Source organism: Coffea arabica, chromosome 2c (assembly GCF_036785885.1).
Source record: "Coffea arabica cultivar ET-39 chromosome 2c, Coffea Arabica ET-39 HiFi, whole genome shotgun sequence".
In the NCBI taxonomy this organism is placed as follows: domain Eukaryota; kingdom Viridiplantae; phylum Streptophyta; class Magnoliopsida; order Gentianales; family Rubiaceae; genus Coffea; species Coffea arabica.
The window spans coordinates 62398036-62411042 of NC_092312.1; the positions used below are offsets into that span (position 1 = coordinate 62398036).

At 34.1% G+C, this 13007-nt stretch overlaps 1 long non-coding RNA gene across 2 annotated transcripts; it reads left to right on the forward strand.

The window, feature by feature from the left end:
* Positions 1-9334: 9334 nt before the first annotated feature.
* On the forward strand, positions 9335-12805 carry LOC140035371 (uncharacterized). 2 transcript variants are annotated; one of them, XR_011839513.1, is made up of 3 exons: positions 9335-10041; positions 10139-11638; positions 12371-12805. It is a non-coding gene; the product is annotated as an uncharacterized lncRNA (long non-coding RNA). The 2 variants fall into 2 exon arrangements; XR_011839512.1 differs by having other exon boundaries at positions 10139-12805.
* Positions 12806-13007: the final 202 nt, after the last annotated feature.

The following is a 13007-nucleotide window of genomic DNA, read 5'->3' on the forward strand; positions in this document are numbered from 1 at the left end:
TCCTCTGTGTTACATTCAGCACTTTGATCCATTATCTTCCTCTAAGTTCATAATACCACTTCATTGGCCATTTTGAATTCTCTATTAAAGCTAAAGCAGTTTAATCTTAACAGAAAACTTAGCAAAAGAGAATCCAGCAGAAAGGCTGGCCAACAGAAATTATATTCCAACCAAGTTAGAGGCAAAAATAAAAAGTAAGTTGTCATTTTAACCTTAAAAAATAAATATAAAAGCATATTGATGCAATTCTCTCTTTTTTTGGCTACTATTACGTTTTCCTCTGTGTTACATTCAGCACTTTGATCCATTATCTTCCTATAAGTTCATAATACAACTTCATTGGCCATTTTGAATTCTCTATTAAAGCAGTTTAATCTTAACAGAAAACTTAACAATAGAGAATCCAGCAGAAAGGCTGGCCAACAGAAATTATATTCCAACTAAGTTAGAGGCAAAAATAAAACGAAAGTTGTCATTTTTGGGTTTCATATGCTGGCTTAAAGTTGAACCCAAACTGTAATACTAGTTCATAGAACTTCTCTGTGTTACTGGTTAACAACTTGTGTACCCATTTAGGGGCTACTCTTGGCAATGTTTGTTTTGAATTTCTTTGAACAGCCTGCTTGCAAACTGGTTCACTGAATCCAGAGGTGCTGGAGAATGTTTAATGCACATTTTTGTTTGGAAATATCTTGAGAACATCTGGCTGGATATTCTCCCTTGCTTGGCTCCCCAAGGCAGCTGGTTATTCATCTGCCACAGCTTCCTAAATACCATCCTATGCTCTCATCTCTCACACACATTCACTCAAGACACATTTCCATCATTTTCTGCCGAAGTTCATTATCTTGAGGTTACTAATTGTCCATGTTAGTATGCTGAGACGAAAACTGTTTAGTCTGTCCTGATATTCTTAACTGAGGACTTCTCAGTTAAAACACCTTGGGTGTCCTTCTGAAGATCCTGGCTTGCCTGGTCTTTCAGTTCAGTCACTTTTACAAACATTTTCATGTGCAGATTTAGAGAAATGTTTTATTAATGAATGCAGACTGATTTTAAGGGGTATCTTTGTTGTGATTACAGGTTTGGGTAATGTTCATTCCATCCTGGTGCTTCTCCTTAGGATTACATAATGTTGATTCAGAAGCTTGTATAAATTGTCCAATTGACCATAAAAGGTAAAAACTGCTTATCTAGGATTAGATATTTGGCTGCACATAGACATAGCTTCTCATAAGTTACTGACTGCTTAACTTGGAAAGCATTCGACTGTCATTGTACTTATTGACCCTGAGCTTAAGTCCAAGTGGCTTGTGTGCAGAGGCAAGCACAGTGCTCAAGTCCAAGGGACCTCCAGATTACTATGACAAATTGAGTGAAAAAAGAACAGGTACAGTACTCTCTCTTGCTCTCTCTCTATCTCCCTTATCTCCTTCTATCCATCTCTCCAGCCTTGAATGCCTCACTCTCTGTTTTCCAAACATTCACATCAATCTCTTTTCCCTTTACTTGTAACCTTTTGCAGCACAAAATTTGATATTCCTTACCTACTTCACTGATTTAGGTATTTATGCATTTTACATGCTATAAACTTTATATTGTTGGTTATTGCCTATTACTTTTCATTTCTCGTTCACCTTTTTAAACTAAGAGACACTCATGTGGAAAGCAAGCTTTACTTCATCAGTAAGCTTGTTTGCAAACATCATTTGAGATGTGTATACTATGTTACCATGAAAACTTGGATATAAATCTGCAGGTGCTGGCTGAAAACCTGTACTTATCCTAGAATATCATTGCATGTGCTGAGAAGTAAAATCCATAATTCTATGGTTCTTCTACTATCAACTGTGTCAAGCATCAGCTCCAGAAGTAGATTGAAGATTATGAGTTTCAAAGATCAATGGGTCATTATTCATGAAAATCAAAATATTAGCTAGTTTTACGTGTTTGCTTTTCTCAAGGATTGAAAAAGGTAACAACAAATTCTTGGGACTCCGGATCAGGCTTGGGGCTGTCTTTTGGTGACGTGCTGCCTACATATTCTATGGATTTTATCAGTTCATATTGCTATATTCATTGTGCTATGAAAGATTTGATGACTTTTCTGTAGCTTAAGCTGATGCATACAATTAAGAATAGTATACAACTTATCTTACAGAGGTCCATTCTGATCCTTAGTCTGCTACAATATGTCAAAGCCCTTTAGTATATTGAGTACCAGTACTCTGAACCTTTGAATCACTTAATGGATCAATTGCCATAAGAAAGGATTACTACTTATTAGATGGTTGACTTGCATGCCTGGGCTGTGGACTTCTAGACCATTTTGGAGCACATAGTTAGTAGATGAGCTCCAACGTTATTTCCCTTCATTTGCTTATGGTTTCTAAGACATACTTACTTAGGAGTTTCGCAACCCATTAAATCAAATTTCATGTGCAGATCTATCCATCTGATTGTGGATGAACGTTTGTGTAGGTTAGATTACGTCTTTGATTGCGGAAATAGGTTGAGTTTTTTTATACATGTTGTTTTCTTAAAAAGTAGGTCCTGAAGATACTGTAAAGTGTCAAAAATGCAGATGCATACCTATGTAGGTATCCAATGCATCCAAGAAACAAGCCTCTGTCTTCTGCTCCGCTCTTTATGTGCTGATGGTGAGTGGAACTTTGCATGCCAATTCATAACTGTTGAAGAAACATGCCAATTCACATCTTGACAGCCATGTTTGAGTGATTTCAGTCTCTGTTTCCAATCTCTTAAATCAATTCGTAGCTTTATTTTCTCATATTCTCATCTCAGTAAGAGTGATTTACTTGTATTGTATGTTTGACCAAGTTTATTCTTTTGTGCGTGTGTTTGGTCACCTTTAGGTTTTTAATTAATGTCATATTTTGTCATTTGAGAAAGTTAGCCCATTCATGTCGGAACCAATCTACGATGCCAAGTATGTCATAACATAAACCTCAAACTTTATAGGCCTACTTTTTTTTTTCTTTTTTTTTTTTGTCGATAAAAGGAAATACATTTAGACGAGAATGGTGATTAAATATTGTGCAGTTAAACATAGAGTAATCCAAAGTATGGAGGATCAAAATGTGAGATTTTGCCATTGAAGTAGCATATTTACAATGGCATAAATTGATTCATCAAAGCTAATAGCATAAGCTGCACTTATTATTCTTCTATCTTAAAGCTAGCATTATGTGGGTCTTGGTTGACTGTCCTTGAATTTTGTAAATATAGTTGTCAGATTTTATATGTGAGTGAGCTTGAAAGTTTAATAAACACTAAAACTTGCCCAATCTATTGTCCAATATATTGCTCAAGGGAGACGCAGGCACAATGGAGACACGATAGATGGCTTTTTCATGTTTTTTTAACTTGGCAAGATTAGAAACTAAAATTAACTAAAGAGAGGGGCTAAATACACACCCTCCATACTAAATGCACACCTTATGCACTTATTGGACAAAAATAGTCTTAGCTTTTAAGTTGTAGGTTTATTTGATGCTTTTTTATAGTTTTAAGTAGGGGTAGGCACGGGTCGGGTACCTGTCCCTAATAAGATATGACTGACTCGACTCTAAAATATCGGATCAGCCATTTTGCGACTCTAACCCACTCCTAATGTTTTCGGGTACCCGCTATTCGGGTATCCGAAAAAAAGGGGTGGGTCATAGGGTACCCGCCCCTAAAAAAAAACTATTTTCCAATAAAAAAATATTTTTCACAATATCAACATGTTTTCCAATAAAAAAAGTATACTTTCCAATTAACATTGGTAGATATATTATAATCAAAATCCATGCATCACCATTCTCACACATTTCATCCAATAATCAAACCGATTTCATAAATTTAGTACATATTAGAATTATAATATCTAATAGATGAAACGAAATTTTATGATAATTTTGAGTACATCACCGTTCTCACGCATTTCATCCTTCTATAACATAACAAACACAGGGATAATAAGCATGTGGCAACTTTTCCAAGTATAACAAACACAAGGATAAAACGAAGTTTTATGATAATTTTGAGTACATCACCATTCTCACGTATTTCATCCTTTTACAACATAACAAACACAAGAATAATAAGTATATGACAACTTTTCCAACTTCCTTAAGGATATTGTGGTACAAGATTACATCCAAAATGAGTCGATTGTGGAATCAAGTCCGGAAAAGAATTGAACAGAGCTAAAAATTTTTGAAGAAAGTATAACCAAAATAATCTTGAAAAATTTTCCCCAACTTTCTTACATCTTTGGAATAGACCTTGTTGCATTAAAGGTGATGAAAAAGAAAAATAAATTTCTTGCACTAAAATAAAGGAAACAAATTTAAGAGACACAATTGCAATAAAATAAATAAATAAATGAAAGAGACAAATGTTTTCATTATCTAGCTAACAGAAAATTGGAGCTCCATACACAAATGTTTGATTGAATTAATCAAAATTTTGCAGTAAATATCGATGGAAGTAAAATAAAAATGAAAAAGGATGAAAGGGATGAACAATTTTTATGATAGAGTTTCACAAATTTTTCTTTGTTTTATTCATTTGGTTTAGGTTTCATCAAGAATATTCACTTTTTTTAGACAAGATGAGGAGAGGCGGATCATATGAGATTAAAATATGAGGTTGTGAACCACTTTACTTACACTTAGGATTAAAAATTATAAAATTATATAATGAACCCTTATTTTTTTAATATTTATATAATATAACCTGTGGGTCGGGTACCTGCAGGTTTTTATTTTGCTAATCCGTATCTGTATCCGTTTTTGCGGGTACTCGACTCGCATCTGCCCCGGCAAGAAAAATCGGATCGAATATCCTATTTTTCGGATTTGATCGGATCGGGTTGGTGGAGTTTCGGATCGAATCGGATTTTTTGCCCACCCCTAGTTTTAAGAAACATATATTTACACAGCAAAAAAGAGGTGTAAAACAAATGTTTGCATCATAATAGGGAACATTTCAAACATTTTACAAGTTGTCTGAGAATATTAATTTATAATTGATCTAACTATAAAAATTTTTTCAATTATTAATAATGATGTAAACAACAATATCTACATATTTCTATACCATTAAATCAAAATCTAAGCAATTTTCAAAGTGCAATATGCATTCATATTAACTACATACGAATATTTACTATTTGGTTATGTGTAAGTGTTAAAAAGTTTAACAAAATAAAGGTAGTAAATCATATATAATAGGAAAGAAGAACAAAATTAAAGCAACTTTAGAGAAAGATGAATTTTGAAATGAAATAAATAAGAACAAGGAATTTGTATATAAAACTTACATAAAGATTAGGGTGTGATTTTTTTTTCTTTAGAAAAGATATCACTATATCAAGTTTTGATTTAATTTTTAAAAGCTAAGAGGATCAATATCTAACAAAGAATGTATAGGGTGCAGATTTAGTATGAAGGGGTGTGAATTTAGTCCCTCCCTTAACTAAATCAACGACAAAGAAAACGTTGAAGACCCCAGGCTCCAAACTCCAATCGCTTCTTTTTATTTTGCTGATTTAGAGATTGTAAAATCATAGATACAATTGTATGTAATAATATATATGCACTAACACATCTTACATCTAACAATATAAAAGAGAAAGTTGGGTTATGAATAGTAATTTTTGGTCAAGCGGTTACGTTGCAATTATTGTTGGATGTGGAGGTTATTTTCGTCAATTGACAATTGTAATAACACGTACAGAATACATAGTCCAAGCCCAACACAATTATCTCCCACTATGCAGACATTTACATGCAACAAGTACCAACCCTACATTACCTCACTTACTATCCACAACAAATGCCATTAACTCTGCCCCAACTTCTACCACTTTATGACAACCCCATCGGTCTAAGCACCATTTTACCAGCAAAAAATCAATCACATCAGAGAATTTACTGCACCTTTCTTCTCTAACTTTTGGCCACTAACAGCTTCAACCATTTGCACAACTTCAACCGTTTACAGCTTCACACATAGGGTTGCAAACGAATCGAGCCACTCGCGAGCCACTCGCGAGCGGCTCGAGTCAAGCTCGAGTCGAGCTCGAGCCGGCTCGATTCGAACTCGAACTAAGAATATTAAACTCGTTGCTTGAGTATATATATATATTTTTTTTATTTTTATTTTTATTTAATAATAAAATTACGTATATTATATATATTTTTATTTTTATTTTTATAGTAAAATTACGTATATATCCTTAATATTTTATTATTTATTCAGAAAAAAATATTATTTTATTTATTTTTTTAAAAATAAATTTTTTATTTTTTTTCGAGCTCGAAAATTGCAGGCTCGTCGAACTCGAGCTCGGTAAAATTTAGTCGAGGCTCGGCTCGAATAACTCAAAGCTCGACTCGGCTCGGCTCGTTTGCTTCCCTATTCACACAGAAGACGACGCTTCTTCCACTTTTTACCAGGTCAGTTTCCAAACTTTTCTAGATACTTGCTTCATCAAAATTACCACAATTTATATTCACAATCCTTTTAAAAACCCTAACCTAAATACTAAATCTTATCGTTATTACAAAAATCATGCACCATCTATTTACTTGTTTCGGCCATTTATAGCTATAATTCTTGAGAAAAAAGATTTTAAACTTTCATATAATACATGTGCTTATAACCAAAGACATCAAGAACATAAATCCACCTCAAAAATTCCTTAATTATTTATGCAATTAACTTCACAATATATCACCGTATTGAAACTCCACAATTTTGGCCATCACTCACTTCATCTCCAATTCTTCACAAATACAGAAAGATTCCAGAATCATTTGTCCGTTTCTCTTATTAGGCCTAAAATAGTACACCCTATATAGCACATTTTAGAGTCAATGATTATACATTTAATTACCTGAATTTTTTAATTATTTTGTACAGCACTTAGTGATATAAATACCATTTTAACGATTTTCCACAAATTTCTACACTAATCATCCCACTTCTATATTTGCTAACATACATTTTCCTTAATTCTCAATCCTTTATTTCTTCCTCAATTACCCATTAAATCCCATTTCCCTGTTCACAAACTAATACTCAATTACTTTTCCCCTTTTCCTCTAATTACTATTCAAATTTCATGCTTCTATTATCCAGCTTATACATGCACAGTAATTTCACTATATTCTATACACAATACATTCCTCAAATATGATGAACATTAGTTCATCATAAATGAAGCAGATTAGCAACAAATACACTGTGCATTGCCATGGACTATGATCCATTCATTTCGTGGACAATTGCTACTAGAATTACTCCACAAAGGCAAAAAATATACAAGTACTATTTAGTCACACAATCTGGAGCCAGAACACCAGCTGCTACAAGTTTATAGCGAGATGCCCAACACTATACTTACAAATACAATGCTACATTCATTGAGCAACACTCCGACCTAATTGAAGACGTAGAAATCCTCGAAATTAAGAACACCATGTCAATTCCCCGCTGGGTAGAATGAATTCTGCTATTTGTTTCGCCATATCCACTAGGTAAGTCTTATATTTGCCATTCCTTCATCCATTACTTACATCGACTACTACAACTAATCACTAATTCTATTATTGTTAACACAGAAGCCAGCCTTCCTTATGCTAATCCTCACATCTATGGACCACAACCATGCTACTTTACAATTCGCTTTGCAAAGAACAAAAGACTGGTAAGGCCCTAATACACAATACTAGAGCTCTGCATAAATAGACAGTTTTATCCCAAACAAGTAAAATCGCAATTTTTCTGGCAACCTGTTCCAGATGACCTGATCCAAACAGTTTGACAATGCTGACAAATATTTCTAGCCATCAAAGAAAAGGACAAACAATGGCTCATTACATTGACCAACTTTGAACTCAATCAGGGTTGGACAGACTTCGCACAAGACCATGACCTCAAGACAGGTGATGTCATTCTCTTTAAACATTTGGCAAACATGGAGTTCAATATAACCATCTTTGGAAAAAACTATCAACAACGAACATTTCCATGAACCACGCCAACTCATACACAAAGCACAAGTATATCCATTTGCACTCATGCATTTTGACAAATCTACCTACATCTATCAAAAAACTGTCACTGGCTTACCAAACAACACACAAGATCTAACTCCCGCAGCATTTTTCCATCGACTTACCCTTGAAGACATCCTTCAACTGGTATAATGTCCTTTTACTTTGTCCATTTTATTGCTCATACTAGAAATAAACTAACTCATTGCATTTCCCGACAGAAATTGCCGTTCAGAATCACCACAAAAAAAAACACAAAAATACTACTGCTCCAATCATCCAACTGCACCGACAAAACATCCATGCCCAGCCACATTATGACAACAACTATCTCACAAACGGCTGGACCAAATTTCTAAAGCAAACTCGTGCAGAAAATAAATGATCTATTAGTCTTCCTCTCTAAAGTATTGTTGGATTACCAAGTCATCATCTGTGTTGAAAATGGACCAGAAAAGTACTCTCTTCAAGACACAAGAATGTTGCTCAGATCATACCAATTCGAGACAACATTACCACTCTAATAAAATCAATTCCAAAAGCACTTTTGTTCTCCTTTCATGTAACTATTAACCTAACTATACATGAGACCATGTTTCGGACTAACTTTCATGCATGTAACTGCACTTCCTTTGCTTTCTAACTTCAATTATGCATTTTGCCATCTTGACTTTCTACTCTCCACTTATCCTTTTCTCCATCTTTATAATTACTGAACCCAGACCATATCATTTATACAAATCATATTATACAAAATATCAACACTATATTGTCTCAACTATAGTACTTTATTAACTATATTAACGTAACAAATTCAAGCCAAACTTATAACACTTATATAATTCTTTACATTATAAGAAATATACAATGGCTAAAAATTGTGCAATTTAACACCGGAAGTATTAGCCTTCCTGCGTATCACGCAGGCCGTTTCACTAGTATATATAAAAACCTAAGGCTTCTTCTCCCATGTTGATCCACGTGGCTGCTCTTGGGGAGGGAGTGTACTGCAGCAGCTGTCTTTTGCCAACAATGCCCTCCAAATTATAATTTCTGGATTGAACAGTTAACTACTATTAAGGGGTCATACGTCTTTTACCATCTAATTACAACTTTGTCCTAACAGAAATAACATTACCTCAAAACAGTAGATCACTGTTAAGGGTCATTTCCGGCATGTTGGGTCAAATTATCCTCCTTTCCTTTTCATTGTTTCCCGTTTCTTCCACTGCTCCTCTTCTCTTGATGGAAACAGAGCAGCAGACAAGTAGTTGAACAGCTTTTAGAGACAGTGGCCAAAAATAGGTTGTCTACCTGCTATGTGTTCTTCCAAAAGAAACAAAGAAAAGTATGAATTCAACTGTTCCGCCCACTTGGTCAACAATCTCATGCTCTCTCTCTTTCCCCTTATTTTCTTTCTCCTTTGTTTTGCTTTTCTGGTTTATAGACAAAGAAAAGTGCCAATTGAATTCCTCCAAAATTTGGTCAACTATTTGAAGATTGTCTTCACCAAATTCTGTTTTCCGTTCTGTTGTTTCCCCCTCTTTTTCTTTCTGGTTCAGACCAAGAAAAATACCTTGAATTCCTCTAGCACTCGGTCGACAATTTAATGATTTCTTCCCTAAATTATGGCTATCCATCCAATTTTTTTTTTTACTTCTGTCCTCTTTATCATATCCCAACTATGGGATTGTGATTTGTCCTTTTGTATTCATTTTCATTTCCTGGTTGGTAAATTATTAAAAATCTCTGAAAACTTATCAAGTTTGCATTTTTATCCACTCTCTTCATCATGGCTATTACCATTGCTAGGGATATAGGGATGTCGTTTTGCTTTCCTTATTGTTGACCAATTGGCAAATTATCAAGAATGAAGTAAAGTTTGTGCCCTTATATTGGAACAGAGAACAGAAATACCGGTCAAAAAAACTTCGTGCTTCTATCTTCTTCTCTGCAGCCTATCGTGCTATAGGTAACTACTCCTTTTCTTTGTCTAATTTTTCCCCTACCAGTATTAAAGAGACTGGATAATTTGTCTTCTTTTTATTTTGGTTGTTAAACTTCTTCAGGGGGTTAATTGCGGTTTGAAACAATTGGTGCAGAGAAACCTCTAATTTAGCATCCACACATTTGCAGTAAGCAGTTGCTTCAATTTCAAGTCTCTCTCTTCAGTCCTTCAGTTTTTTGCTTTTTCTTTTCCTATTAATAATATAGTACAACTAATTACCAAGGAAGGGTTATTACTACTTAATGAATAGAGATAACCAACGTAAAACAAGTTAAATTCTCAATCTCAATTCTAACCTTAAGTTCCAGCCTTATGTAAAAGCATTAGAATGAGTCTTACATATTAAGGTTTTACCCACGTTGAAGCTATTATGCACAAAAGTTAGGTTGCCTATAGAACAAACCAAATTTAAAACACATAATCCTAATATTGAGCTTCTAGGATTTGTTGTAGCTGCCTTAAAGGTGTAGAATGTTAATTCCTCAAAGCTATTTCTAAAGTCAGCGTTCTAGGTTCCACACAACTTTCAAACCTTTAAACCACAACACCTTTGCTATTTTATGCATTCACATATTCTGAATACAGTAAGTGATGGATAACAATAGTACCATGCTTTGTGTTTGATGATTTGCTTCTAAAGGTAGCTTTACCACCACACTGGTTTAGTTTTCTGAAAATTTACATGTCCCATTATTATGGAGTATTAGATGATTTAAGAGATGTTCTTAGCTTACTGTTTGGTCCTAAACAAAAATGATTTTACTTTTGCATTTGTGTTTGTATGCTGAATGATCCTTTAATGTTTTGCAATGGCTCGAACTATCTTTAAATTCCATTGGAAACAATACTTTGATGGACCTAGAAACATTAATTTCATTGATTGTTTTAGACTTTTACTGCATTGTTATGTTAGTGACTATCATAATTACAACCAAAGACCAGTTAAAAGAGTATTTCCCCTAGCTTCTATTGTCTTGGTTCTAATTTTTCATATGTTTTGGGGCTCAACAAGTAGAATCTGCACTCAAATCATGATTTGTTTGATATAATTTGGTATCTGCTTAAATTTTGGTTTTAGGAACTGGTCATGCACTGATTAATTCCTGGCACAAATAAGCACTTCTGAGTTCCATCTTGCTCTTCACTGCTTTTTCTCTGGTGCCTCCTTGGGTAAGACAGATTTTTTCTTTACTTTTTGTTAATTTTTTTACATAACAAATAACAATAGTAGATAAATAAAGAAACTAATTTATATATGTTATTGATCATAGTCTTTTTTGGATTTATTCTTCGTTGACAAGGTTTGTTTCATTTTTTAAAGTTTTTTATTAGATGTTCTTCATTTTGTTATTTCTTTTTCTCATTTTTTTTAAATGATGTTCTGATGTTTGAGTTTATTTTTTGGTTGGTGGTGTTTGTTTTTGTTGCAAGCAAATACAGATGTTCAAATAAGTCAAGTATGTGAAATCTCATAGACTAATGACTATCAAGTGTTTGATGAAATGTCTATGTGAAATTTGGGATAATTAGCAGAGAAAACGTGGAGAGAAAGATTACACAGGTAAATTCTATTTTGCTCTATATCTTTTTTTTCTCCTATGGCCAATTCTTTTTGTGTTTTTAGGGCACTTTATCTTTCCTTTTCGACCTTTTTCGGTTCTGATCTTGATCTCATGTTGCTCATTCTATGCTGACGTTCGCTATATTTTTGCTGGTGATAGATGTCATATGGATGTTTAATTTTGATCTTTCAGTTTAATTTTTGAAAAAGTTTGTTCATTCTTTCAACCTTTATATGCCTTTCAAGTTCAACTTGGTCCATGTATACTTTCAACTCTTCATCTTTTCATTACTTTTCCAGAATCTTTTTTGTGGGTGTTATACACCTAAAGCTGAGCTAAGATTTCTTAAAAATAATTTTGATGTCTATGCCCTTTGAGGAACATGATTACATAGGCTCATCAGAGGTTCCTGCAATGGAAAGTTCTGAAAAGAATAATGGTCTTCCTTTGGGAGATAAATAATAAAATCAAATGATGCATTGTCCTGCATGCTATGGGAGGGGTCTAATTGCTCAGAGATGGTTCTGATACAATGATGTAAGGTTGTATTCCATACTCTGACTTTGTTGTATCTGTAGGGAGAGTTCATACCATAAACTGAAAGTTACACTTTTTACAGTTTAGCTACGTTAGGCCCATCTTGATCGTTAGCAGCTTTCTCACTGCAATTATTGTTATTGGATATAAGTTTTTCTGTTTAGCTGATAGCTTGTCGAAAAATCTCCATGCAGATGCTTAAAATGTAATGGGAAGGGTATGGTGCCGTTGTCCCAGTCACTCGTGTGACTATGGCCCATCATAATTGCTCTCTCAGTTTCTATATTATCAGAAACAGTAGAGAGATTTATCTCAAGGACTGTACGGCTAGGTTCTATTGGGGCCTGTGCCTATGCTTTGAGTGGTTGAAATCAGAAGTTGCTGTTGATACTCCTAAGGTCCTTCACTTGCTAGAGTGAAATGATTTCCAAGGGACAGATGTTTTAGTTTTTGCTCGAAATTGGGAAGATAGAATCAGTTCAAACATGTTAATGGGTTATGCATTGAGTGAATGAGCTATTGTACGAATCAAGTTTTTATTGTGCTTATGCAAAAATAGAAGTTAAGTTGGTAACTGCAACCAGAAATGCTAGCACATATAAAATGGTGCAAGTATTGCAATGAGTAAATGGTCCAATGAGGATGGTCATGGTCTACATTCTATATGCTGTCAACTATATTCTCTACACAACAACTTCACCGTTAGACGTTCTATTCAACTTAAATGAATCATCATCTAATCAGATCAGTATTTTTCAAGGTTCCAAATGAGTAGTTTAATTTTTTAAGTTTAAAATTTATGATATGCTTCTCCATACATCTATATAGGAA